The sequence below is a fragment of the Drosophila nasuta genome, chromosome X, assembly GCF_023558535.2.
Source record: "Drosophila nasuta strain 15112-1781.00 chromosome X, ASM2355853v1, whole genome shotgun sequence".
Lineage (NCBI taxonomy): Eukaryota > Metazoa > Arthropoda > Insecta > Diptera > Drosophilidae > Drosophila > Drosophila nasuta.
In genome coordinates, this window is record NC_083459.1 from 14745550 (window position 1) to 14773460 (window position 27911).

General features: G+C 35.7%; 1 protein-coding gene across 1 annotated transcript in view; it reads right to left on the reverse strand.

Moving 5' to 3' along the window:
* Positions 1-17852, reverse strand: part of LOC132795962 (optomotor-blind protein) — a 104101-nt gene extending 86249 nt beyond the window's left edge. The window contains 1 exon segment of the mRNA XM_060806942.1: positions 17679-17852. The gene's annotated coding sequence lies outside the window, so the exon portion shown is untranslated.
* Positions 17853-27911: the final 10059 nt, after the last annotated feature.

Below are 27911 nucleotides of genomic sequence, written 5' to 3' on the forward strand. Positions count from 1 at the left end.
GTGCGAGTGAAATGGCGTGCGCGCATTCGTGTTTGTAGTTGTAGTTGTAAGAGGTGACAACATTTCTTTGCCTGTGTCTCTCTCTCTGTGTGTGTGTGTGTGTGTGGTGTGAAAAATTACAGCAGCTGCGTCGCTGTGGTGAAGAAAAGACAATGAGGATGCTCTGCTGCTGCGACATCAGCAGCGACAGCGACAGAGCAGCCAGCAAACATCTCTGCGACTGTCTCTGCTTCTGTTGCTGTTGCTTTTGCTGCTGCTCGCAAAGGGTGGCGTAAAGTGAAAGGCGATTAGTTTTGGTAGCCAGTGTAAAATAAGCTGTTGGTCAAATGGGCAAGGCTATAAACACAAATACAAATGCCATTCACACACACACACACACACATAGAGTATCTTTTTTTGTGCGTTTTGTTAGAAATTCAAATGCAATTGTTGACAATTTTCATTGCATTGTCAACTACAGTCGATCTTGGCTAAAGCGAACCTCTTCATTATAATTTTATAACTCTCAAATTTAACTATGTATGACCATAGATTTTACATGAAAACTAAGAAACTCTTCAATTTTCTTTAATAATTTATGAAATTACTTCAAACCTTTTTATTTACTATTAGTATTTACTTATTTATTTATAATAAATGTTTTTAAATATTCTTATATCATAAACATTTCAATTGCGTCATTTAATGTTGCACTTGAATTCAAATATAATTGTCTACATTATTTCAAAAAATCATTGACATTGAAATTTATTTTAAAGCAAATTGAAAAACTCGAAACGAATCCATATATTTAAGTTATTATTATTTTTGGGTAAGCTCAAAAATACTAATTATTTTTTGAAGATTTAGGATATTTATTTTTAATGATTTTATGTTAAAACATCAACTTTAATGCTTAAAAAGAAACGTATTTGTGTAATTCGGTTCGTTTTTAAAGTGTGAATTTAAACAGGTTTTTTCTCTTCCAATTTTTGATCTTTATTCTCATTAAATTACATTACTTTTAAAAAGGCTTCTAATTCTTTCTTAATTCATTTCAAAGCCAAATTTAAATTTGTTATTATATTTATTATTTTTTAAAATGCTTTAAATTTATCTCAAGTTTTATCTTCGTTTTTTTTTTTAATTTCAAAGCAAAATTTCATAATTTACTTTTTTTAAAATTTTGGTCATTTCTTTTCTTTTTTTTGTGACCTTAAAATGAATATTAAATTATTTCATGTCAACTTGAAAATTATAAATGTTGTGTCACTGTATGCGAAACTACATTTTTTAGTACTTAAAGATTTTTATATCAATCTGGCTTCTTCAGTTTAAAGTTGCTGAGTTTAATTTTCTTTTTTGTTTCTAATTTTTTGCACATTTATTTCTGATTTGTTTAAGTTGCCCAGTTAGGTAACAATGTCTATCTTTGTTACAATTTCGTTATTATTTAAAAAAAAAAACAAATTTTTGCACTTTAGAAATAAGAAACAAAAATGAGAATCAAACTCGGCAACCAAATGAGGAATTGTAAACGCTAAGAAATTATGTTTGTACTGCATTAAATAATTGCAATTAACTGGCGCATTAACTGCAATAAAACGCTGGAATTTATTGCGCTTAGATAATTCAGCGAAATGTGCGTAGTGTGTGTGTGTGTGTGTGTGTGTGTGTGTATGTATGTGCGTTTAAGATTGATGCGAATTCATTGTGGTATAGCTTTTGGATGCTTCTGTGTGAAAATTTGTGTTTACTTTTGTTTGCTCATTCAGCGGCTCCTTCGACTGTAGTTTTTACAGTGAATATTCGCTAAGGGGACAAGTACAGAAAAGTTCTCTAGTGGAGATTTTATCATATGTTATTAATATTTCTACTTTTTAGTAATTATTTGACAAAGATTACTATCTTAAAATATTACTTTTAATTGTATTGTTTTTACAACAATCTTTGTTTCCTTGGAAGTTGTTTTTAATATGACTTTTGTGGAATATGCTGAGAAATTTTGTCATTTTATTATTGTCAAGCGAGATTTATTTTCATTTTTTAATTAATTTTCGTTGTCTTAATATTATTTGCAACTAATTTATTAACAACATTTGTCGAAATTCCCATTTTTTATGATATTTGTACATGTTTTAAAAACAAAAACTACTGAAGAAAATTTAAAAATTGTATTCCAATTAAAACAAATAACAAAAATAATGAAAGACTTATGAATTCTGTTTTTCTTTTTGCAATTTTTCTATTATTTTGAAAAATTATTTTCCTATTATCCTATTATTATTTAATAATATTTTATAAGCAACAGTTTTAGAAATTCCTATTTGAAAACTACTAAAAATGGCATAAGAAAATTTCTGTTCCAATTCAACAAATTCATTGAAAAAATGGATGAATTCAAATACCAAAATTATTGAGAGCTTTCATGTGAAAAGTTCATGTACTATTATTCTTCTCAACAATTTTATTAACAACAGATTTAGAAATTTCCTTTTTGATAATATTTGTAAAAGTTTCAAAAAATGGAAAAAATACAAAAATGGCTTTAAAAATACAATTTGTAATTCAACAAATTCAAGTAAAAATTGAGAGTCTTCACTGTAGCCAAGATGAAGTGCGATCTGTGTTTTTGGTGAAATAAGCTTTTTCGCTGCTTTCAAGGTGTTGAACACACACACACTCGCACACACACACACACAAACAGAAAAAAGCAACCAACCAAAATGCCGCCAAGCAAAACTTTTTTTTTTATCTGCTGCTCGAGAGTTTGCTACTTCTTCTTCTTCGCACACTCGCTTGTTTGTATATTGATTAGTTGTTTGTGTGTGTGAGTGTGTGTGTGTGTGTGCGGGCGTCGCTGCCGTGGTGTATTGAAAAAGCTTACACCACACAGTCAGCATCCCAAAGAGAGCGAGAGAGAGAGAGAGAGCGTGGCGCTGCCTCTTAAATGCTCTGTCACGCTCGCACTTCGCCTTTGGCTGTTAGCGCGAAATTTCGTGTGATTTTTTTGCGTTTTTGTTGGCGCTTTGTAGCTAATTAAAAGTTTATGTGTGCACACACAGACACAGACACTGACACACATGCATATGCTTACACCTACGCCTACACACACACACACACATATACACATAGACTCAACTAGACAGACACACACACACATGGACACACAGCTGCTTCATAATTATCTGCGCAAAAAAACAACAACTTTATTTGACGGCATTTATTTGACTGGCTGCTTCTCCATGGGGGCTCGCTATTGCCCTCTCGCTCTCGCCTACTGCGAGGCTGTGTTGCCTCTCGCTCAGTCGCGCAGTGTTTATTTGCTTAACATGGTTTAGTTGCCAGTGTGTGAGTGTGTGTGCGAGTGTGTGTGAAAATTTACAAGCGGCGCGCGTTAAATTATCCAAATATGTTTTTGGCGCGGGGGGCAAAAAGGTGACGACGAATGGGTTAACACTTTGTGTGTCTATGTGTATGTGTGTGTGTGTGTGTGTGTGTGTCGTTAACATTATTTATATGTATGTGTGTGTAATATCTCAACTTGTTCGATAAGCTGCAATTTTACGTTTAAACTTCCGACAGATCTCGCTACTTAACCCTTGTGTGTGTTTCTATGACATGTTTAGATCATGTTCAGACATGTCTTGGCCGTCTAGAGAACTCAGAGAGAGAGACACGCCCATTTGCCCAGTTTTACAGTTTATGTGCGGCAATTGTGAAATTGCTTTTTATTGCGGAGGGAGGTTGGGGGGAAGTCAATCAATAAAATTAGCATAAACTTGGAATTTCACGCTGTCAAAAACAATGCACGCACACAACGAAAGCCTGACAGTGTATTGGTGTGTGTGTGTGTGTGTATTTCTTATGTAAACACAAGCAGTGAGAGCAATAACTGCAGAGAAAGACAGAGAGAGAGAGAGAGTGGGTGAGTGGGAGAGAGAGGTAGGGAAATCAGCAACAAAAGCGCCATAATAAATGTCTAGCCTTATGTAAACACAGACTGAATAACTGTCCATATATATGTATAACTGTGTGTGTGTGTGTGTTTGGCTTGACACCCCACATGGAATACCAACACACTCACTTACACACACACACACTGACACGAACACACGATTGGATAAGAATCCCAGCATTTACATAGAACGAATAACGTAAACGTCAAAGCAAAATTGCCTTCCTGGTGGGGGAATATATGAAGAAGAAGAAGAAGAAGCAGCAGGAAAAGTAGAAGAAGAAAACAGAGAGCCAAGAACTAGGCGAGACAAGACAGATATGTGTGTGTGTGTGTGAGTGTTACAGCAAAAAAGGGAAATAGAAGCAATCAAATGCTATAGAGATGACCACATTTGAGTTTCAGTCTCAGTTTTAGCTGCAGTTCCAATTTCTGCATCAAATGCACAAGGCACCAGCGAAGTGCTGCATTCAAATTGGTTTAATAAGGTTATTACATGTTGTCACATGCATTAACACACATTTTTGCTACTCGTTGCTTTGGGTGAGCGAGTAACGAATAATAAATCTATTACAAAGCAGGATGTTTGGTTTGAAGTTTGGATAATATGCAGATGAAGACAGAGAAAGTCTATTACACCATACTCGCTGCTGTAATAAGAGATAATACTCCTGATAATTTATCATACTCGCTACTTAAACGAGCGAGTAGCCAATGCTTAATACAGTATATGCAGCACAAAGCTCTATTTTATTAAGAAACAACATACTTTGCACACATCATTCATTGCACAGAGTGAGAGAAGGTGTTATTTATTCGCTACTCGTCACTCGTTGCTTTTTAACGAACGAAATAACTAAAGTCAAATATAGTATATGCAGCACAAAGCTCTGTTTTATAAGAGATCAACATACTTAACACCACATTCATTGGATAAAGTGAGAGTATGTTTGATTTACATACCACTCGTTACTCGTTGCTTGCAATAAACGAAGTAACTTATGCCAAATATAATATATGCAGCATGAAGCTATATTTTGATAAAGAACAACATACTTAATACAAGATTAATTGAATGTGAGAGTTAAGAGATGGTGTCACTTATTCGCTACTCGTTACTCATTGCTTTCAACGAACGCTGTCTTTTATACGGAAATAGCATACCTTGTAATATATGTTAGGCCACTTGAGCTAGGTACAGGCAAGGAAAAATGGAATTCATTTACTACTCGCAGCTTTTGCACAAGTGACGAGTAACGAGTAGCGAATCTTTGCCGACAGTCGCTGATAATAAGCAGCAAATAATTGTGAACAAACTGTAATATACAGCTTCACTTGCGATACTCACACACACACACACACACTTGCACACACACGCAAAGCGCTTTCTCTTGAAGAGTGTTGCCTACTTTTGAGGGCAAAGTAAAGCGCCGTCTGCTGGCAAATGGCCGCCAGTCAAAGCAATTGCTCAATTACAGCGAACCGGGCGAAGCACACACACACACTTACAGAGATACATATACATATGTGTACATGTATAAATACTAAAATACACACACACACACAGACAGATAGAGACAGACACGTATGCATGTGGTGTTGTGTTGAATTTCACGCCAAGCTGCCAAGTGTAGTCCGTAGTTTTTCGCCATTTTTAACGCATCGCTTTCACTGTATGTGTGTGTGTGTGTGTGAGTGTTTGTATGTATTTATTGTTTAATTAACTTTACGCCTGTCTATCACACACAGACAGAGCGACTGCAGCGCCAACATTGTGCATTGTTTGCACAGCGCGCTGTCTGCTGTCTGCGCTCTCATGTGTGTGTGTGTGTGTGTCCCTCTGTGTCTGTATATATATGTATACATGTGTGTGTGTGTGTGTTTGTGTATAACTTCCACGCATCGTGTGCTGCAAAACAGCTCTTGTTGCTATTGTTGTTTTTTGCAGCTCACACAAAAGTTAATCAGTTAGGGCAATGTGTGAAAAACAAAGTGCATTTCGAGCTGTTGCTGTTGCTTTTGCTTTTGCTGTTGCCTGATGGTTTTAATACCCTCATCATCAAGTGAGCACTTGCAAAAAAAGCGTGTATTTGTGCTCACAATTTCAATTCCATGTGAGTTCTTATATATCATTAATCGATATTTATATATCGAACACATATCATTGTTGCTTTTGCTATGCAATTTTCAGCATTTAACATCTACATTAAACTAAAATCGATTCAGAAGTTTAGCTAGCTTACAAATTTATTTGTAATCTATGCTATAACAATAATTAATAAGGCATCAGTTTATATTTGATACTTTTATTTGGTTTAGCAATCTATTTAGCATTTCGTTATTAGCAATTATAGAAGTTATTTAAGAAATAGTAATGCATGGAAAGTTTTAGCTGACAATCTGGTATATTTTGTACCCAATGGTATATTTTCAATGCAGTGCTATATGAGTATACCAAATATAGCCTTTGGCATATTTTTTCTTTATAATAATTAGGTATATTTGAAGAATAATATCGCAGTGTTTTCATTTTATTCAATTGTCTACTGCAATCGGGTCTTTGTTGCGTTGACTGACCATATATTTGGTATATTTTGTACTCTATATATTTTTACTCTATGGTATATTTTTTACTAATACTATATCAATATACCAAATTTACCCTTTAGTATTTTTTGCGGGTCTAAGTGCTTTTACTGGTCATATATCTTGTATATTTTGGTATATTCGGCACGAAATGGTATTTTTTACTCTGTGGTATATTATGCAATCAATGGTATATTTTTTACTGTGGTATATTGTGAATGTGCTACTATATTAATATACCAAATATATCCTTTAGTGTTTTAAAGTCTTTTTTGGGGTATATTAATATGATAATAATATATATGCTTTTATCCGGTCTTACTTGTTTTCAATTTGTATTTAACTAATCATTCAATTGAAGTCATTGCTAAGTTCGAATTATGTAAATAATATATTATACAATAAATTATATTATATTGAAATCAGAGCTATCTATACTTCAAATAGAATAACATATTCAGTTACCATCCGTAAATATTTGCACTAATCTATTATATAAAATATTCCTTTCTTCAAATCAACAAAATTAGCAGAATATATTTATATTTTCATGGAATTCTACCTTAATATTAATATAATTTAATATTTAATTAAAGTCAGCTAAAATAGATAAGATATGAAGAGTTCAATACATATTATTTTATCTTTTTAAAATGAGTTTTCTTTAAATTGAAATCAAATGAACAGTTCAATATATATTTTAGTTTTCTGTATTTGATAATTTAAAAGTCGTTCTCTTAGATGCTTTGTTTGATTTAAAGTGCAGACATTGCTATTATGTGCTTTACACAATAAAAATATAAAGAACACTTAATTTTAAGTCAATTTACATTTTTATTTGTTTTATTTATCAATTCAACAAAAGAAAACTAAATTTTAGTCAATATGTGTTTTGTTGAACTGCTTTATCAATTTAAAAGGTGATTTTTTAAATCTTCTTTTTGCTGCTGCAAATTTGCGGTTAACATAAATATTTTTCTGTTGCTTTTTGTGAAGTCAAAGTAAATTTAGTGTAAAAATTACATATTTGCACAACAAATTGTGGATGAAGTTATTGACTTTCTTTTGCAAAGATTTACTTAAAAGGAATTTTTAATTGATTTCATAACAAGAGAGGGAGAAAAAGAGTATTTGGTGTTCGTTGTAGCGCAGTATTTTTTGGGGGAAAACAAAAATTCGTTGCATTTAAGCTAATGAGAGAATGTGTTTTGTTTGTTTGCAAGTTTTGCTTTAAGCTGTGACTAGTTGCAGACAGTTATTCGAGTTGCACACACACACACATACACACACACACATCCTCTCACTCATACAAAGAGAGAGAATTGATGCTGTAAAGTATGCAACATTTTGCAAATGGAATTAGTGTAAACTTTTTTGTGTGCGATTAGTTGAAGGCGATTTATTAGGCGATAAGAGCTTAAGTTAATTACAAGATACGAAAGCGTAGACAACAACTCGAAAAAGAAAAGTGTTGAAAATATGTTTTCGTGAAAAGTTTGAGCGCATTTCAGATTTTCTTTCCACTTGCTTTTCACATCGTTTCTGTAATTTTTTAGTTTTTTTTACCATCTTTGATGATCTGATGCTTCTACTTGCTCTCTGTTCTTCTGTGTTTGCTTTTACGCTTCTGCTGCTGCTGCTTTCTATGTGTGTGTGTGTGTGTGTGTGTTGGAGTTTTTTTTTGTGTGTGCATTTTCCATTGAAAAGCTCGCTTCACAAGCAATTAAACACACAAAAGCGTTTTGCGCGCCGCGTCGCGCCGCAAGGCGAAACGGACAACGGGCAGTCGTTGGGTAGGAGGGTGGGGGGAGAGGGAAGGGGAAGGGGAGGGGAGCGGAGGAAAGGAAGTTGGAGTTGCAATAGAAATAGCAGCTGTGTGGCACCAACAATGTGGCAAGATAAATGGATGGCAAAGCACAAGCTGCAATATGAATAATCGCAGACGTGCAAGGGAAAGAGGCTAAGAGAAAGGAAGGGAGAGTGCGAGAAAGAGCGAGATTATGTGAAGCCAAGCGAGCGAAAGAGAGAGAGAGTGAGAGGCGACTGGGCTGCCCCAACACTTTTTGTGTGAAAAACTCGACTCGTAGTCGAGGTGCCACACTCAACGAGGAGGATGGAGGTAGGTTGGGTGGTTGTGTTTACACAAGCGATTGGCCAAGACGGCGACGGCGACAACGACGACGACGGCGCTGGCGTCAGCCAAAGGAGTGGCCAAAGTACACAAGATTCACACCGACAACGACACCAACACTTGACAATTTAAGCAACCCCTCGACAAATGAACACCCTACAACAAGAAGACTCAGCTCAGCTCAGCTCACTCGCTTGCTCGCTCGCTCTCTCTCGCTCAACGATGCTGCTGCTGCCGACGCCTTCGCCTGTCGCCTGCCACACCCACACACACGTACGCCCACTGTCAACCGCCTCCCGCTGTCGCTTTTGGACGCCACCAAGTCGCCTACTACGAAAACGAACGCATTCTCCTTGTCTCCTTGTTTGTCTGCTGCGTATTTCTCTTTGTGTGTGCGTTGTCTAACTTTTAGCAGTCACTGTGGCCCAAGTGCAACCCACACACAGAAAGCTTCTTCTTCTTTCAAAATCAAAAGACAGCCGCTGACTTGCGACATCTTAAGCAAATTTTGGCAACACATTTTGGTTCAACTTTAAACTAGCCATTTTTATTTGCAAATGTTGAGCTATTTATTTACTAAATTTGTTGTTCAAATCTTTACCTATAATAATTTAGTTTAGCTTGCAACGTAATCGTTTATTTAGCTCAAATTAATAACTATCCGTTTTAGAAATATGTATGTATATTTTCTTAATTTTTTGTTGTTCATTTTTTTAACATTTACTTATAATATTTTCCTTTGTGTCTTTCAGAATGATCTTGTTGCAATGGTAAACGTTTTTTATTTATCAATATTATTGTTATCAAATTATTGTGTCTCAAAGGCAATTTATGTAGAATAATTTCAAAATTGTTTTGCACTCTTTCTTAAAAAATCGTTTGTTTTATTTACAAATTTAACAAAAAAAAGATTAGAAAAGAATTAAAGAAGGATCATTTGAGTGTGATCGACTGCGAGGTAACTAACACACATTTTTAATAAAAGCAAAACAGTGCGGTATTAAATTTAAAACATACAAAAATACCGCAAAAATACCAAAAAATATACCAAAAGTTATATTTGGTATATTGTTAAAGTACTGTATTCAAAATATACACTTTTTTGGAATATACCAAAATATTCCGCAAAACACTGAAATATACCAAAAGTTATATTTGGTATATTGTTAAAGTACTGTATTCAAATTATACACTTTTTTAGAATATACCAAAAATATTCCGCAAAAATACTGAAATATACCAAAAGCTATATTTGGTATATTGTTATAGTACTATAATTCAAAATATACACTTTATACAAAATATTCCAAAAATATAAACTATATGCCAAAAATATTCCGCAAAAATACTGAAATATACCAAAGGCCATATTTGCTGAGCTTGGTTCAAATTTCAAAACTTGCTTTTAAAAACTTATTTCATTGGTAATTGATTCTGAATGTTCGAGAAGGTCTAGAGAGGAACAAAATGAAGTTCAATGTTGCACAATTTAACTCAATTTTCTTCTAAATATTTGAGGAGTTTTAAGGTGGAGGAAAATTAAGTTTAATATTCCACAATTTATATAAATTTTGTGCTGTTTTTTGGGAATTTTTAAAATTGATCTTGCTACAAAATCAAACATTTTCTCTTTACAAATTGTTGTTTTTTATATATTTTTTAGTCACCTTTTGACAAAAGCCTAGACTAATAAGCACACATCGTTGTTGTTTTCTATAAAAAAAAAGTTATTTAATTGCATTATTGCTTAGAACTTGAAAAGTTGATGGCAAATGATATTAAATACTTTTTGATTTTGATGAACTTCCAAGGCAACAAAAAATCAACAGTTATAATTATAATTGTCTCGAAGTTTGCAGATAGTTTTCATAAATGTCTGCTCAACAAAGAATTTTTGTGATGTGAACTTGAATTGTGTTGGATTTACGTAAGGTTTTTACTTGGCTTTTGAGTGAAAGCAACTTGCAGCAGAAGCGTCAGAAAGTGGCATTAAGTAAAAACAACAACAATCATAATAATAAATAACAATAAATAGCAAGAGTGTAAATGAAAACATGACACCTGAGCACAACTTTTACGAGTCAAACTTTTGACATGACGTTACGGCAATAAAAAGCAAACCTAATAATGGAAAGAATAGAAAAACTGCAGCAGAATAAATTTAAATTTGAAAAACAAGCAAGTGTGATTAGTTAGTTTATAGAGTGTAAAGCACAAAAAGGCATCAAAACTAACGAAAAAGCAAAAAGCAAAAAAAAAGGCGCCAGCCCGTCGACGCTCTCAGCAATTAAGCCACAGGCTCAACAGCAGCAGCAGCAGCAGCAGCAGAAGCACAGTGGCGCCCTCTGCAGGTCAATAGACGCCAGCGATGCCGAGGTGCGATTGTAAACAATCCAAAAATTGTGGCAGCAGAAGAAGGTGGAAAAATCCACCAAGAGAGAGAGAGCGAATTGGACATTGCGTGTTTTTGAGCCACGGAAACAATGGATCAACTCTAAAAGCGATATGAAGTGAGGGTTGAGCGGGGTTAAACGCAGCCAAAGAGGGTGCAAGGAAGGAAGGAGATGGAGGCAGGGGGCAATCAACTAAATGACTGACCAAAGGACGCGTCAGCGGACACATCAAATGAAATCGAGCGTCGCACAAGACGCGCCAAGCGACAAATATCAAAGTCGCGTCATAGAAATGCACTAAAATACAACTGAAGAAAGCGAGTATGCACGACTAAAGGACACCACTTTTATGACAAACTATGCGATTGTGAATATCCATTTCCACACAAGCACAACATCGATTTAGTTTTAAATATATATAATAAACACACAGAATGTACAGACAACGAGAGAGAGAGAGTTGAGATCAAGTGTGACCATAGAACAAAGTAAAGAATATTTAAAACTTAATACGATCACGTTTTTTATGCTATTTATGATATATATAATATGGCACATTTACAACACAAACTTTTATCTCACTTGATGCAATTGCCTGAAAGTTCTGCATGAAGTCAAATTTAGTTTAAGTATTTTGTAAGGTTTCCTATAAACGAATAATGGGGAAATTTGCAGAATACGAAGGGAATAATTGGACAAATTTTCAGAATGGAAATAATTATATAGAGACATTTCATTCCATTCTGGAATCAAATCAAATTTGGATTAATAATTTTTAAGTCGATTTTAGAGATTAGCTTTAAGGTTTCATATAATCAAATTAAGGGGAAATTAAATTAATTTAAAATGCAAAATGGAAAGACATTTTTTTTTAAATAACGAATTAAGAGAAAATATCGCAGAATAAGTTATATTTTGAATTTGAACAACTTTAGAAGTAAATAATTTTAAAAAAATATTGCAGAGTGGAAAGAGATATATGAAATTATTGCAGATTTTAAAAAGATTATTAGGAAAATCACAAGCTTTAAAGTCAATAATTGAATACGAATTGTTTGGACATTTACTGAATAAAAAGTCAATGGGATATTTCATATTTATTTATGAAGCCAAAAGAGTTGGTTTTGCGAAATTTCCGATATAGAAAATATAATTCCTAACTCCAAAAACATAATTGAAGTTAATGTAAACTGCGCGACTTGTAATTGGATATGAAACTAAGTAAAATATATATATTCTACTCTTGCTGTCACTGGAACCGGAAGATTGTTAACATTTTACGGTCCCAGTCTCAGTCCCGATTACAGGGTATCAAAGAGCAACAACAAGAGCGAGAGAGAGCGTGCCGAGACCCAAACAAAAGCATAAGAATAGAATCAAATGAAATGAAAGTAAAAGAAAAGCGCTGAATAGAATACAAGTACAACACAGAGCAACAAGACAACAACAAAAAAAAATAAGAAAGATAAGAAACGAGAAAGAAGAATAATGACAATAAGAAGAGAGAGAGGTTGACTGAAGATGAACGAAGCAAAAGAGGAAATAGAAGTGGAAGACGCAGACGAAGACGAAGACGAGGAGAAAAACACTTATAAATAAAAACATGCTCATTAATGTAAAAGTCAGACGCAATGGCAAAGCACAGCGCTTCAGCCCTTGCGACAGACAGAGATGGCCAGCTGATGGTGGGAGGGAGACAGCAATACAAAAGGTGGGTGGATAGGGGCAAAGGGGAAGAGGGGCTGCTAGCTGGGGTGCGACTGACGCTCTTCAATTCAGCAGACAATGTGAGGAAAGCGCTCCTTGGCTGCTGCTGCTCCTTGGAATTGAAATTGGAATTCACTTTTGTCTGAACGACAACACAGTTTACCAGCCTCCACCCCCCCTCTCTTGATAGAAGCAACAACAACAGCTCCTTGGCCATTATGATATTGTATTAAGAGTGCCAAGTGATGCTGTCGGGCGAAATGTACAAAAAAAACATAAGATTGAAAGAAAATGTAGCATTATTTGCTCTCCAACCGAGCGATGAGTCAGCGCAAAATGTTTTCGCTGCTACTGTGGAACTCCTCCTAACTTGGCCAACATTCGAGGCTCCCAGCGGGTGACAACTTATTTCAATTGCCAATTGAGCAAATGAGCAGCGAGCAGAGAGCAGAGAGCTTTAAGCAGCTTAAAAAAGCTTAACAGATTTAATGTTGAACATCTTAATTGCAAGACAAAGTTGCATGGACATTTTCTCTTGCGTTTACGTTTAGGCCATTGTCCAGAGCTTTTGCTTAAGTTTAAGCTTAGTTTCTGAGAAATTTTCTCTCGCAAACATTAATATATATAGCTTTAAAGCTACTTATTACATTTTAAGCTTTCTGTTGAAATCAAAGCATTAGCCTTTGCTTACGATTCTAGTTTCAGCTTAAGTTAACCTTATGTATAGAGCTTTATATAAAGTTTTAGCTTTCGTCCAGAGCTTTAGCTAACGCTTAAGCTTCGTCTCTTACTTTAAGCTTAATGTTAAGCTTACTAGCAGAGCTTTAGCTTAAGTTGAAGCGTAGACTCACAGAGAGAAATCCAAAATCAGAATGAAACTAAGAAAATTAATTAAAAAAATAATATAAAATTAAAAAAAATAATATTGAAAAGCGCCTTAAAGCTTAAAAGATTCAGCCAACCTTAATAAAAGGCTTCAAAGGCAGCATTTGAAAACAATTTAAAACTGTCTAAACTGCGTAAAAAGTGCTTAGATTAAAGCTGCTTGGCGACAAACGGATGCAACTGATGCGACTGCAAAACAAAAGCTCACACAATTTGCATAGCAATTAAGGAAAAAGTCAAAAACTTGTCAAGTGTTTTTCCTGCTGCCGCTGAAGCTTGGAGCTTGGAGTGTGAGCTGAAGAAAACAAACAAATAGCGTGAAAATGCGCCAAATTGTTAGACAAAAATTGTTGTATACATTATGCAGACATTTTGCGGAGCGAAAACGGAGATGAATGAAAGGAGAGAAGGAGAAGGCGAAGCCAAGGATGGAGTGTGAACGAGTGAGAAGAAGGAAGTGTGCGGTGTAAGCGTATGCACAAGTTTTGTAGCCAAATCATTTGAGCAATGTCAAGAAATGAAAAAGAATTTTCAGTTGGTTTCTCAGAGCAAAAGAGTGAGAGAGAGAGAGAGAGAGAGAGAGAGAGAGAGAGAGAGAATGAGGAGATCCACTGCACCTGACATTGTCAGACTTCTGGCTGACTGAAGTAGTTTCCCTTCAACTGCCAAGTTTTTACGTTTTTTCCTTCTTATTTTTTTATATCTCCCAGAGAGTGAGTCAAGTTTGGAGCAGAGAGGAAAGGGAGAGAGATGGGGGATGCCTGCTGCATTGACTTGACAGCTTTTAAGAGCTCAATGAAGTGCTTGAGGAAAAGCACTTGAGCAAAATCAATATGACCAAAAGCCCTACGCCCAGCCCACCACGTCCCGTTCCCGTTGCCTCCCCGTCTCCGTCTCCGATGCCCGATTCGTAACACGCCACATTCCACCCAACTCTGAGACTCAAAATCCTGAGCACTTTTAGCTCCATTCGTAAGCACACTACAACCCCAAGGGCTGGGACGCTAGCTATCTCGCTCTCACACATGCTCTTGCGTGCGCTATCTCTCTCTTTCTTTCTGTCTAAATTTCTTGTTTCCTGTGCACGACGCGCGCGCTGTTATAAATTAAATTCGTAATTGATTCCTGAATCCGCAATCCTGCAAATGGGATTACAACACGTTGGAAAATCAGCAAAACCACCCACTCACACAAATACACATCCAACACACACACATAGGCAAGAGCAACCACCAACAACAACAAGAAACAGGACAACAATGAGTGTGTTGTTTGTTGTTGTAGTTGTGTTTACTCTATAGATACAAAATTGCGTGCGCTGTAAATGAAACTGAAGTTCGTTCTACTCTCGAAGCCTAAGGGATGTGTGTGTGTGTGTGTTGTCCTGGCGTCAGCTGTCCTCCTCAACTGGGATATCACTTCTAAGCAGTCTCAATATTCTATAGATATCTCTCTATATATATTTTTCCAACCCCTCCCCACAACTACATCGAGAACAATTCCATTCTTCCGCCGGTAATAACAAGAAGAATAACAACACAACACAACACTCTGCATTTTATAGCAAAACGAGACTCCACTTGAATTTCCACAGCGTCCCAAAAACGTTTCACATGATTGTCTTCCTCTCTCTCTCTCTCTTTCTCCCCTTCTTTCTCTCTCTTCTCGCTCTTTGACCTCGTTTATTGCTGTGCCCAGCTTACAATAATTTCAATGCCAAAGTAATGCTCGAGCTCTCTCAACCCTCTAGGCCTCTTAAAGCTTAATAAGTCATGGCATTTTTAATACCCCAACACGGCGTACTTTTTTTTGGTTTTTGTTGGAAGCGCAATTGGCGCCCAACGTGCGTTGGGTTTTGGCGCCCAAAAAAAGTACTTTCAAAAATAAATAAATGAATGCAACTGAATGTCATTGCATTTCATCTTTGTTATTGTTGTTGTTGTTGCAACTCTGTGTAAAGCCAATCAAGTTCTTGCCACGCTTTTGTGTGTGGCACGTTGCGAGTTGCAAGTTGCAACTGAAAAAACCGGCTAAACCGACTATGCGCTTTGACTTGCGGCGATATTATGTTTTCCACAGCTGTCAAATTTGATTTGACAAATGTAAATGATACACAGCACAGCACAGAGCAGACAGAAGACAGCAGACAGAGAACACAAGCAGGGCTTAGACTCGACTCATGTCTGTGCTATAGAATATCCACAACACATAGAGACAACAAAACCCGGTACTGCGCTAATGACAGTTGGCATAATGCAGAGTTGGCAATTTGCATACAACGCATACACGTATGGAGTTTAGTTTGTACAGCGAACAACGAACTTACATCTATTGATAATGTCAACAGATTAGCACGTTATTGCAAATCTTGTTGTTACAACCTTTATGAGACAATCAAGAGACGGATATGAAATTCTACTCTCTGCTAACAAAATAGAGCTCAGTAAAGTGTGATCGACTGTGAGATAATTGTTATTCATTTTGAATAAAAGCGAAATAGTGCAGTATCAAAATATACCGAGTTAATATACCACAAAAATATTATTATTTATATTATAGTAATATGTGCCAAATTAAATTTAAAATATACCAAATTGATATTCCTTAAAACTTTAAATATACCAATAACCTTTGGTATATTGGTAAAGTAAAATTTACCAAATTAATATACCACTATGTATTTGGTATATTGATATAGTACTTCATTCGAAATATACCATTGAATGTAATCTATGCCAGCTTCTGATAAACATACCAAAAACTATATTTGGTATTGATTTAACGCTAAATTTAAATTATTCCACAAGATGTAAAATATACGAGATTGTCAGAAATATACCAAAAAACTATATTTGGTATATTGATATATAACTACATTCAGATTGTCAGTCAAAGTAGCTCAAACCCCTAGTTGACCAATAATATATATGCTTTATAGAGCCAAAGATCTATCTGTTACCTACATGACCTGTTACATACATTTCCTGGAGGCACAAAACTGTAATGCACATCTATTCTATGGGTATACAAAGTAAGAGGCTTTCGTATAGAGACATAATGAGAAACAAGTTTATATTTCTATACAAACGCAGCCGTTGATATTTTTGTTATTTCCAATGAATATAAGTAATCTAGTTAGCTACTTAAAATAATTATAAAAAAAACCTGAAATTTAAAAAGACAACTATGGAAGAAATGTAAGCCGTTGGTTGTCGAAAACTAAGTACAATTTAGGGATTTAAGAAGAGTTGGAAACTCATAACATTTTCATGACATTTCTATAAATGAATCAAACAAAATTTGTGGATAGAACTAAACTATAAATATTCAAAATATAGTTTTATACTACAAAGTTGATATAAAGCAGATACAAGTTATTGAGGATTTGAAGAGACAACTATAGATAAGAGTAATCCAGTTGAATGCCTCAAATATGTATGAACAAATGAATATTTGTTAAGTTTATACAGTTTTATACTTGAAAGCTGACTTTTTATGAGGATTTAAAGGGACAAACATAGAAGAAAAGTAATTCAGTTAAGTGCCTCACATATTTGAAATTGAAATTTAGTTGATAAAACTTAACAATAAGTTGATATTTCAATCATTTATGGTTTTAGTTACACCTCAAAGAAGTGATTCATAAAATAAAATTTTACAATATGACGAGACTTGTTGCCAAGCAACAAATTTCAATAAGAACAACAACATATTTACAGCAGACAATTAAAGATGTCTATTCCAGAAGATCAACTATAGAACATAAATTCATTTAAAGTTTGTTGACAGCAACTCTTGAAACCCCATTTAAGAAAGACATTAACAGACATTTGCTGGTAATGTTGGTAATAAATTTGCTAGTGACAAAATAAATGTAATTATTATTAGCTATTTGTATATATAATATTTTTATGCTGTTTTCCGTAATCCGATGTTGAACGCGAGATGCCGACGATGCCATCAAAAAGAACATTAGCATTAAACAACGTGAAATTCCAGCAAAAATGCAAAAAGCATTTTGTATTCTTCATTTTCAAACCTTTGTTAAGCGTTTCGTTTATTTACTTTTTCTTTATTTTTTGTATATATTTAAGCTGTTGATTCGCAACTTGTTGTTGTTTATGTTGTAACACAAAACACTTTGCAACACTGTGAAACACACAATTAACAAATCAAGTTTGATTTTATTTGTTTATTATATTTTACGCGAGAGGGAGCAAAAAAAAAACAACAACCAAAACAAACGAAATAAATTTGATTTGCTTGTGGAAACGCGACGGCAAAAACGCGACAAATAACGCAAGACGTTTTCTTATTGGAGAACGACGTAAACAACCAACCAAGAAAAAAAAAACAAGACGAATGCGTATTCTTCGTATAGATTTTTGTGAACGTGGCAAAACACGGCTGCAGGCCGAAACGTGTCCAAGCCAAAGCAGCAGGCAGGCAACACAGCCGGGCCGGGTTAAGACAATCGCAGCAGACAAGTCGCAAAACGCTTCCAAAGTCACAAACTCGCAGTCGACGTTGACGTCGCAGCAACAACAACAACAAAAGCAGAGAGCAGAGAACAACGCCGGCAACAAAGTTACGATTACAATTGCGATTGTTGATGGACAGCGGCAAAGTTCACCACAGCATCGACATCGCCATCGACGTCGTCGTCGTTAAGTAAAAGCTTAGCCTAGCTTAGCTTAGTTTTATTTTCTTTTTTTTTTGCGCTGTGTCGCGACAAGCATTTTGACACCGTTTGCTTGTTGTTTCTTTCCTCTGCTCTGCTCTTCTCTTCTCTTCTTTTCTGTTCCCTCCCCCCCCCAAACCTTGTGAAACAAAATGGCCGCCCTGTGCTAAACTGATCCTCCGACGGCAGCGAAACGCACAAAAAAAAAACTGTTGCACTCGAGATTTTTGCTGTCGTCGCTTCGTCGTCGCTTCTTCGTCCGTCGTCTGCCGTCGAAGGGCATCAAATGACAGACGCGCGTTGAGTGTCATTGTCGCTGTGCGCATTTGCTTTTTCTTTTTCGTTCTTTCTTTCTTACTTGTTTTTTTTTTGTTTTGTGTGCAGCAAACTCACCACGACGTCGGCGTCGACAGCGACTGCGACAGCGACAGCGACTGCTGTTTGCTCAGTTAATTAGGCGGTGGGCGAAACGCCAGCGGCGACAGCGACGTCGACGTCGACGACGGCAGCGACGTTGAGCCGAACTCGAACAGAATTTTTGAAATTGGAAGTGAACTAAACTGAACTGAACTGAGTGAGTGTGCGGAATTCACTCCAAACCGGTTTCTCACTCGCTCTCTCAGTCCCTCTCTCTCTCTCACTCGCTCGCTCTCTGTGTGTGTGTGTGAGTTGTAGGCCGTCTGAAGGCAAGGCAAGGATAACAACACGCTTCGAGACATGCGACGCAGCCTCGCGCGCTTCGCTCTCTCTCTCTCTCTCTCTCTGTCTCCCTCTCTCACTCTCTGCTGCTGCTGTTTCTTCTTCTTCTACTACTACTTGCTGCTGGCGCAGCTGCTGCTGCTGCTTCTTCTTCGCCGTCGTCGTCGTCGTGCAGTGGGTTTTATTGCTCTCCTGTTGTGTCCTTTTGCGGTAGCCAAAAAACCCAAAAAGCGCAGCGCCAACGAAAAATTGCGACATACTCATTGCGTGTGTGTGTGTGTGTGTGTGTGTGTGTGTGTGTAAGGGTGTATATGTGTGCGTGGGGGCCATTTTAAGGGTATTGAGGTCTCGCTGGAGTCCTTTAAAGACGGCATAACAGATTTGTCTGTTTGCCCATAATGTTTGCTTTATGTCGGCCACTGAAACTGGAGCAGCAATCATCAGCAAAACATCTCAGGGAATGCCTTAAAACACACACACACGCACACGCACATACACACACACACACACACACACACACACACACACACACACACACACACACACACACATGCGTGAGTTGGCAAAAAGTTTGCTTTGGGATGATAACAAAAGATGTCTTGGCATTTGTTTGTGTTCTGAGCCGAGTTTGCTAAACATTGTAAAAGATCTCGCTCCCATTCCCTCTCTCTCTCTCTCTCTCTCTCTCTAATACTGTAATAAGCGTAAAGCGTTGTCTATTTTTTCTTGCTTACACTCAAAATTTATAAAATTTACTTCTCGCACATTTTTGACATTTATTTTGAAGCTTTAAAGTTGAGAAATATTTTCATTTTTGTAATCTGATAAAAGTAATGAGCTAACAAACTATTGTAATAAGCTAAAAATAATTGCAAATTTAAACAAATTAATATTTTGAAACTTTATAAATGGAAGAAAATGCTTCAATACAATTTTTGAAATATATAGTTCTCTATACTGTTTGCTTATTTAATGTCTTAAGTAAGTAATGATGGTCATATTTGTTGTTTTGGTTAATAATTAAAATACTTTTATAATATTTTATTGTTTCATTATCAATAATTCTTTGTTAATTGTGAATAAAATAATAGTATTTATATATGTTGATTTTAAATTTATATTAATTTTTTTTTGTTTTTATTAAAAAAAAACAGTTTTCCCAATTCTTTTTCTAAAATAATAGTATTTATATATGATTAAATTCATATTTATTAAAGTTTTTCAATTTTAGTTTATTCAATTATAATAATAATAATAATAATAATAATAATAATAATAATAAATAACTTGTTTCTTTTAATAAAGTTCCTTTTGTTTTTTAAATTGTGAAGTTTCGTTATAAATAATGATTTGTTTTATATCTGTTGATTTACATTTTATATTAATTTTTTCATAAAATAATAAAAATTTTTATAATAATAACAAAAATCTTGTTTCTTTCAAGAAAGTTTCCAATTTTGAATTAAATTGTTAGGTATTATATATGTTTTTGTTAAACAAAATTACACTTATTCAATTTTTATATTTAAAAATTATTATTATAATAGGAATAGTATAAATAAAATTTAGAAATTACACTAGATATTTTATATTGAAAATTAAAGTTACAAATTACGCGAAATATTTTATCCATATTCTATGTTAAAGCTTAATAAAAAAGTGTATAAGTTTAGAAAGTAAAGAACAAGGAACATTAAATGAATAGTGCATTGAATAAATGCCAACTAAACTAAGGGAAAATCTCAGAAATAGCTGCTGAATGTAATTTGTAAGATGGAAAAATCATACCCAAAACTGACAACAATAAAAACGACAACAACAAAATGAAAGGTGGAGATAAAAGAAATGGTGTCATTAATGATAAAAAGAAGAAAAACAAATAAACACAGACGACGACGACGACGGAGGCGAAAGCAAAAACCAAATAATATGGCAGCACAGCAAAGACAGAGAGAGAGAGAGAGATAGATAGAGTGGGAAAGGGGTGTAAAGAGAGAGGGGAAGGTGTGCTGCCACTGAGCTGAAATGCTTTTGTGAATGCCTTATCACACTTTGTCGTCTCAGTCGCTGTGTCGCGTTTGCTGCCCGTTTCTGTTGCTGCTGCTGCCCGTTGAGAAGCGCCAGAACGTAATGAATAAAATATGCAATAAGCATAAAGAAGAAAAATATGCAAATTCGTTAACGGCCGGCCGACAACAATCGTCTCGCAATACGAATCTAAAGAGAGAGCAACGAGCGCTGAACAGCGAACACAGCGACCAGCGAACACCGAGAGTGCGAGCGAGACGACAGCTGAGCAACGCCCACAGCACGACGACCATTTTACATTGCGGCTCGGCCGTTGGCATGGGGCAGAGCGAGAGAGCGCTTGCGTCTGCGCCGACGTCGTGAGAGAGCATCGAAGGCGACGACATCGACATCGACGGCATCGGCATCGGGCAGGCAGCATGCTGTGCTGCTCACACACACGCGCTCAGCATTTGCTTCGATTTGTCTTCTGTTTTGTTGTTGTTGTTGTTTGGTTCGTGTTGTTTTTTTTTACTTTACTTTGTGTTTGTGTGTGTCGCTGCGTTGCTGTGGTGAATTTCACACACACACACACAGGCAAACAACTTGGTGATTTTGTCAACTGCTCAAAGAGCACTCTCTCACACACACAAACACACACACACATGTATTGACTGCACAACAAAAACAATGCGCACGATCGCTTTGTGGGCGGAGTTTAACCGTTAGCGCCGCAGTTGCTGCGAGTGTGAGCGAGACGCTTGCAAAAAAAAAAAAAAAATATAAATAAACGCCTTGGACTCCTTCTCAATCCTGACGTTTTGTCACAAACAGCGCAATGTCCTGTGGCGCAACTTCAACTTTCAGCTTCGGAATCGTATTCGGATTCGGATTTCGATTTCAATTCCGAATGCGTTGTGCATCCTGACCAAACAGCAACTTCGCCTTCGCCACATATCCTTCGACGCATGCTGACTTCATTTTTGGCGCCAAATTTTTCAAACGTTTCGAGTTGTGCGTTTGTGCAAAAGTTAAAGCGCAATAAGACATTTTATTTTCCATTTATTGTTTCGCTGTGATTTTATTTACTTAATAGGAAATTGTATTTTCCATTTATTGTTAGGCAGTGATTTAAATTAGTTTCTTGTCAGAAATCTTTTAATAATTTTGTTCACTTTTCGTGTATGGGTATCACAATATTTTATTTATTTATTATATTGAATCTGTTATTAAATACTAAATTTTATTTACAGAAAAGAGAGTGCTGGCTGACTAACTCTGATTATCATAAATTAGGTTTAGTTTTTATTATAAAATTCTAGATTTTCATTATGTTTTCCTTTGAAGCAATTTGTAAGAGGTTGAGGTAAAAGAATGATTAATGGAAACCAAACTCAGAGACCTTAATGCTTTTTAATTTTAGGCATGTCTTAAGGATATGATCCATGGCACGTGCTTTTATTTATATGGAACACTTAATAGAAATTTGTATGATTTTATATGAATTAATTTGAATTTATATGATTTTAGCTATACTTTGGCATAAATTGTTTTGTATAAATGAATATTTATGTTCTTGGTGTGAAGGTATCACAATATTTCGTGCTTTTATTTACATATGTATGTAAATAAGGCACTTAATAAGAATTTTTCTGATTTTGCTTACACTTTTGCATACATTGTTTTTGTCTCAATTAATATTATATTAATTTTTTTAAATTTATGATTGAATTCTGCACTTAAGACCTTTTCTTAAAATTTTCGAATTTGTTTGGTATAATTTCTGATTTATTAAAATGTTCTTTTGCTTGTTCCTTACAACTTTTTCAATTTAAAAATTAAATTAACAGTATTTAACTTATTCACGCCACAAAATTGAGTCGTTGAGCTGCTATTATTGAATTTAATGGAATATGCATTTATTGAAAATTACCTATTATGTTACATTTTTATTTTATTAAATTTGTTCTTACTAAAATGTTCATTTTTTTCCTTATGTTTTTTTCTAAATATAAATGTTTTCATTTCTAATGAGGCAAAGAAATATTTTGGGCAAACAAATAAAGGAAATACGTTTATGATATATTTATTAACATTAAGTTAATAAATACTTTTTAACTTGTACTTTTATTACATTATTTTTTGTATATTTTCATCTTACTAAAATGTTTATTTTTTTCTTAAAGAATTGAATTGATTTTCTTTGGTTTAAGTTGAGTTAGTAAATACTTTTCAACTTGTATTTTGAGTTGCACTGAATTTTTAGGGTAAGAATTCTTTAAAAATAGTCATTGATTACATTAGTTTGCTTTGCTTAGAAGTTTACTTACTGATTAATTTTCATAGACAGTAAAGATAAATGAATGAAATAAACGTTTTGTAATTTATTTTAGAAAACGAATGAATGAGTCTCGAATAAAATGTTGATTAACGAACATTTAAATGTTTGAAAAAGTGAAGAACATGAAGAAAAGTAGAAATTGAAAATACATGTGACTTCTCACTTGAATGAAAATAATGTTGTTGCTGCAACGCAAGAGTGCAACTTCTACGAAGTTAAAGACATGCCACTCCGGGAGGTTGAATGTGCGTAGCATCAACAGCAGCAGCAACAACAACAACAACAACTGCTGAACATGCCAATGCCACAAAATGGCGGCAAGTTTTGCAGCTGCTGCAGACCTAAAATAACAAAAAATGAAAAGAAATGCTGCACAACAAATAAAAAAAAAATGAAAAGAACGAGCAGAAAATTAACTGTAAAATGTGCCACAATATGCAATTGTTGATAATGAGGCATGTGGCGCGCATATCCTACGTGCCACCAAAAACAAAACTCAAAACTCGAAACTCGACAACAAAAAAAAGTGCCAAGCGAAACCGAAACCGAAACCAACTCTGGCGCCTGCGCTCTCAGCTCTGCTAATTAGTTTGGGGAGTCAGGAAATCAACAGAGAGGAGACAGAGGGAGAGGGAGAGAAAGGGAGATAGAGAATGAAGTTTTGGGGCGCCGTTGTTGTATTTGCTAAACTTTGCATTAAATTTTGGGGCGCTTGCAGCAGGCGGCGGCAATTAATTTTGGAGACGCAACAAGCGTTGAGAAGCGTCCAAATGAAGTGTGACGAGCATCCATCTTGCAACTGTTTCTTTCATTTCCCCCCCTTCTCGGCGTTTTTCCACACAACTGTACTCTCATCCTCTCTCCTCTCCTCTTCTCTCCACTCCACTCCGAGCTGGAGGAGCAATGTTTTTTCCCACCTTGACAATTGTGAATGTGCGTGACAATCTCTCTCTTTGGCCGCCCTCTGTCGTCGTTTTGGTCTTTTCCAGTTGCATCATTCATGCATGACAATAAAGACTATTTGCTGGCAGTTGCCAGTTTGCCAGTTGCTGCTTCTGCTGCTGCTGCTTCTGTTGGCCAAACACTAGGCAACAAATTGTTGTAATTATGGGCTACGGTTGCGTTTCGCTTGTCGCTTCCCGATGTCATAATGTCGGTGTTTGTTGTCCTCCTCATCATCGTCTGCTGCTGTTTCTGTTGCTGGCCTGCAATTATGGTAAAAGTTGCATGAAACAACAGCAAACCAGCAACAACAACAACAACAACAATTACAACAATAATCGACGACTAGCAACAACAATAACAACAACAACAACACAACGTTTCATTTTCAGTTATGAATTGAAATCATTTTGTTGTGCTTTTGTTTTCGCAATTGCCATTGACGCAGTCGAAAACCAAAAACCAAAACCAAAGCAAATGCAACTTCAAAGTTAACAAAGTCGAGTCGCACCTTTAAGCACCCTACAATTGACGAGGAAATAAAGATAAATATAAATATCAAAAATTTTAATACATGTTTTTAGCGATTCTTAATTAAATAATTTGACTTTTCTTTTAGTCCTTGAACATTATATTTATTAAGAATACTTAATGTTGAAATTGAATAGAACAAAATGGGAAAACAATATCCACAAAAAGAAGTTTTTTTAGCGCTTCGTTATGAAATATTTTTTGTTTTAAATTTCATTTAGTATGAAAAACAATGAAAGATGTAACTAAAAGAGTTAATTGGAGATTTCAAAGTTTCTGAATAAAACAATTTTGCATTTTATTTAAGCCATCATTTATGAAAAATAATTTAAATTGAATTAAAACCAAATAAGAAAATAAAAATAACAAATTTCGTTTTTGTTTTTTTTATTTCTTGAACTTTATATTTATTAAAAATAATCAAATTTCAAATTGACTAGAACGAAATAAGCAAATAACTTCAGAAAATGAAGTTTTTAGCGCCTCTTTATGAACTAGATTTTAGGTTTTCTCTTTGAACTTAATTTATTATTAGGAAGCAATAAAATATGAAACTAAATAGAACGAAATGGGAAACTAACATGACAAACTTTCATAAGTTGTTAGTGATTCTTTAATTTTATTGAATCCTTAGGCTATATTTTTATTATAATTGATTTATTTATTAATTTTAATTCAACAAACAAACCTATCATAAATTTGAAACTTTGTTTAAATAATTTTTTTTTGAAATTCATGTCTCATGATTGTCTAATAAAAAAATTTGATAAAATTGGAATAAATTTTAGGAGAATATCCATGAAATTATAAATTCTTAAATAATAAATTTATGAAATTTGATTAAAACTTTAGAGAGTTTAATAAAATAATAAACTATTCAATTTCAACAAATTAAATAAATTTATGAAATTGATATATATTAAAAAAGTTATTATAAAATAATAAATTCAATTAATTAGGAGTTCATTTGCAACTTTAAGCATTTTAAATTGCCTTGGTCTTGTCTTGACTCCTTTTCAACTTCTCTCTTTAAGGCTTCTCAAGCAATTTCGGAATTAAGATCTTTTGCTGAGCTGCTGCTGCTGAATGGCCGAATGGTTGAACACAGCTGACACATGCAGTCGAAAATGAGTGTAGCGTGTGTGTGTTTGTGTGTGTTGCATACCACACGCTGCACATGCAACATGCAACAAGCGGACAGTGCCTCAGTCTGGCGTTTTGGCTATTTTTATGATTATTAAACTGTCTCCGTGAGGTCTTCAGAACGGCAACGAAGCGCGGAGATAATTATGAGATGCGCGTTGAGCTGTTTTGACCTGGGTCACGTCAGTCGCACAAAAAAAACCCAACGCTACCTCTCCCCTTCTTTTGCTTTTCTTTGCTATGATTCTGCTATTGAGCGTGTGATCATGTCATGGCTCAATTTCATCATTTTGGGGTGCTACCTTCTCGACCTTACCTAATTTTCAAATGCAATTTAGTCCAAGTGCCACAGAAAGCTTTGTCGCTTTGTATGCTATGATCATGTTATTGAATGTGTGATAGTGTTAAGCCTCAATTTTATCATTTTGGGGTGCTACCTTCTCGACCTTACCAGACCAGACCCAATCTTATGTTAATCTTGTGTGTGTGCAATTTAGTCCAAATGCCAATTTGTTATGATTCTGCTACTGAGCGTGTGACTTGTCGTATAATTTCATTATTTTGGGGTGCTACCTTCTTGACCTTACCAGACCAGTGAAATATTATTCAGCCTTTGCAAGCAACATTTTGTCGCTTTCTTTGCTGTGATTCTGTTATTAGGCGTTGTGATCGTGTCGTATAATTTCATCATTTTGGGGTGCTACCTTCTCATCCTTACCAGACCAGTGAAATATTATTTAGCCTCTGCAAGCGACATTTTGTCGCTTTCTTTGCTATGATTCTGTTCTATTAAGCGTGTGATCAAATTCGACATTTTGGGGTGCTAAGTTCTCGACCTTACCAGGCTCAATTTCATCATTTTGGGGTGCTACCTTCTCGACCTTACCAAACCTTAAACCATGTCAATCTTATGAGAGGGCACAAGTGAAATGCAATTTAGTCCAAGTGCCACTGGAAGCGACAATTTGTCGGACATTTGCGTGGGCGTGGGATGTAAGTGTAAGGCTGAAGAGGCTGAGGCTGAGTCTCTGGGCGCCTGGTAGGGTTAAGGGAGGCTGAACGATTTGCTGGGGTTGAGTTTGCTTCGCAGTTTGGGGTATTTTGCTTGCTTACATATGCAAGTTCCGTTTCCTTTTGAATACTCTCAACTCCCACTCCCAAAACCTCTACACCCCCAAAAACAAAAATGTCAACCAGGTCAGCTGCTGCTGCTGTTGTTGTTGCTCTTGCTGGTCCTTTTGGGACCCTTTGCGTCGCGTCGAGTGTCGAGTGTGTTGCTTGAGTGGCCTTCTGCACTTTGCGCCTCCTTCTTCTGCTTCTTCTTCGGTTTGCCTGCTCTTGGGTTCCTGTGAGCCGTCGTCTAATGTGCTAATAATAATCATGGCAGTCTGCCCCCCCCCACTCCCTTTCTCTATCTCTACCCCCCTCTCGACATCAAATGGCATGTTAAATTTTGCACATTTCAGCTGAAAACCGACGTCGCGTCGCGTCACCCGGAAATATTTTCCACTCATTGCCAGTCCCTGAGCCCAGCCTCCTCTACTCTTCGCTCTTTGCTCACTTTTGGCCTTGTGCCTGGCATTATTAGCTCTCATTTAGGTAAATCCCATTACAACAAAAAAAGCAAAAAACAAGCTCATTTGACGTTTGGTTGGCTGCATCGACGTTGTTTCTCTCGTTTGCTGATGTTGCCTTCATTTTAGGGTGTTTGCTGGCTCCTCGAGCTGCTGCTGTGATTATTCTGTGCTCTGTACTGAGCTCAAGGCTTTGCTGGTGGTGTTAATGCAAAGCCTTTTAACCACCCAGAAAAAAGCATCGGTCTCTAAAGTCAGTCGAGTCAGCCAAGTGCTGCACTGGGAATAAACACACACGGTGTTTGGCTGCTTAGCCAGAAACCTACTTTAAAACAGCGACTCATAAAGTCAGCA